We start from the raw sequence: 2,858 nt of genomic DNA, 5'->3' as shown, positions 1-2,858 counted from the left end.
TGCTTTTAACAATAAAAGTTTGTGGACTCCCAAGTTTGCTGGTTTGGCGCTCGATTTTTCTGTTTCTACATGGATTCTAAATATATTACTTAAATCTTTTCTTCCAAAAGGAAAAACTATTGCTCTAACTGCCTAAAAAAAGAGTTAGCTGGAGTTCAGGGCCGTCTCTAGACCGGGTGACACCCCGCCATGTCGTCATCTCGCGTGCGCGGCCATCTGATTGACGCCTGCCGGTGGCCATCTTGGTGATGGACGCTGCCAGACAGAGGAGGGGACGTTCACCGGGCAGGATGAGGTATGCCGCCGGGTCCCCTCCTCTCTCCTGGCACTGTCGGGCTCTCGGTCCATGACCGAGTGCCCGACTTTTTAGAGGGAGTGACACCAAAATGACTGTCAGTCATTTTGGTGTCATCCCTGCAATGGTGTCACCCGGGTGCGGGCCACACCCCCCGCATCCTCCTTGCGACACCAATGCTGGAGTTGGGCTTTTTATTTGTTTGGCATTTAAACCTACGTGTCCATCTAGGAACACCCTGTCCACAGAGCGAAAATTTCACTGCAGAAGAAACAGCGTTGTCACTCTATTACAGCTAATAGAACAATAAAGATCTACTAGCAGAATGAACAGGTAATAAAACTATGTTACAAGGGGGAACTCAGAAAATCAAAAACTGCTGTTGCTAGTTACAGACTTCATCATATATGTAATTTTTTTTTTTGTGCCCGTAGTTTTACTTTGAGAAAATATTTTCACAAGTGGACATTAACAATCGCCATAGCGACCCAGGCGGCCGCTATGGGGCCCGGCCAGGGCCGCCTGGGTCGCTATGGCATGTGGGGATGCTGGCTGTCACAGACACAGCTCAGCAGCGGCCACGGCGCATTTCCCCTCATAGCCGCTGCGGAGCTGTGTCAGCGACAGCCAGCCGCTGCGGCAGATGAGAGCGGTGTTCGGAAAGGGGGCCCGCCTCCTCTTACATCACTGGCCAGCGACTTAAGAGCAGGTGGGGCCAGTGATGTAAGAGAAGGCGGGGCCCGTCGATAGCAGAGGAGGTGGGGCCCGGAACAGGAGCCCAGCGAGAGGTGCTGACAGGTAAGAGATCTCAGACCCTGCAGAGCCCACTATAGAGAGTCTATGGTGGGCTCTGCAGGGTCACTCTCCGCTGGGGCTCTGCAAGTGGCATAACTAGCAATCACGGGGCCCCATACAAAATTTTGCTATGGGGCCCTGTGATTTCTAGTTACGCCCCTGCATATATCCCTTGTTTTATTTATCCTAATGAACAATTTTACACACGGAGGGGGCGCTCGGTTCCCTTTTGTTTTCTATGTTCATGGTGGAAGCCCCAGAGCCTTGGATGAGCAGCCCCTCAAGTCTGTGTGAAAAACTGTTGATAACTTTGAGTATGCAACAGCAAGCGGATCGTTCAGCTGGCAGCCATTGGTGCCAAGAGTTAAAGACAAAACTTTTTCTCTGAGTGATGATACTGTTTCAGGGGCAGTTCCATGACAGCCTGGGCTCAAGGGAAGAGGTTTAACAATGCTGTTCATTCAACCTAGAAGAACAGGGACATCTAGTGGTGGAAAGGAATTGCTACAGGGGACAGCTCCAGACTGAAAGTGAGTAATGCATCAATTTTATTTTTTATTAACTATTACTGGGCTAACAGCTTTTTTTTTTTTTAGCTGGAGGTCAGGTTTAAACATGTTTTATTTGGTGAATCTCCGACAGTATTTAAATATCATGCTAGGCTTTCTAAAAGAGAGCATATAAGATAAAATGATACCACTATAGTATGTAACAATTACACATCAACCGACATTGACAACGTTGCCAAACTTAATATAAGGTTCTTGTCACACAGTGTCTGCTGTGTTCATACTCTCCTAAATGTATAAATTATATTTTTCTAACAAAGTAAGCCATTTGGCTGATTATCGAATTTTGGTTGGAGTATAACTTCTTTTTCCACCTCACTGCTTCTTACAGAGGTGGTATTTCTACATTTCTAAAAGAGAGCCCAGCACGGACTGCAAGCTTTTTGGAAACACCTGAAATGGAAAATTTGCCATCTCAGGTATCGGTGGGGAGGGAACGGTGTCCCTTCTGGTCTATAAATAACAGCCCTCAGAGATAACAAAGCCTGCATAAGGTATAGTGGTAGATGTGATATATTATGTGTTAGTGTTGACTGCAGGACACAGCAGACCTTCGATGTATAGGATCTGCCTCTAGGGGGGTGAGCACCAAGCTAAAGTCAAAGGCCTTTGCTCCTCCCGTGTGAACTACATCGCTCTGCACAGACATCAAGTGCTTAGTTTCTGCTTCATGTGCTTGAAGGTAGGACATTTTAGTGTGTTCTCTCAAAGCATGTTTTGAATATTGATGATTTTGAAAGAAAATTAATGATTCCAGGATGAGCGGAATGAGTAGCTAGATAGCGGCGTGACAGGCAGCTTGCGTAACTGTGTTTCTGGGATCGCTTGTGCTGGGAATATTACTTGTTTGGCGTTGGCATGCAGAGTTATCACTCATCGTCATCTTTTTAAGTTTAAAAAAAATAAAAAAATCTTGAAGTCATAGCAAATGGAGTCTGCTTCCATGTATGCTGCTTACCCGAATCCCAACAGCTCTCTGCAAGTCTCATGGATTACGCTCAGCTTTTCACAACCTTTTTACCCTATTAGACCTTTGAAATAATTTTCAGGTCTCAAGAAGCCCTGCTAAAATTAATACCATGGGGGTCAGTGGAAACAATGCTCCCCCTCCCCTTAGGTAGTCAGCAGAAAGTATGCCCCCTTGCTTTGGTTAGAATGCCCACCCGTGCATTGGTGGTCAGTGGAAAGAATACGTCCAG

This window comes from Nanorana parkeri, unplaced genomic scaffold, assembly GCF_000935625.1.
Source record: "Nanorana parkeri isolate BGI_ZX_2015 unplaced genomic scaffold, ASM93562v1 scaffold1570, whole genome shotgun sequence".
Taxonomy (NCBI): Eukaryota; Metazoa; Chordata; class Amphibia; order Anura; family Dicroglossidae; genus Nanorana; species Nanorana parkeri.
This window is presented reverse-complemented; position numbering follows the sequence as displayed.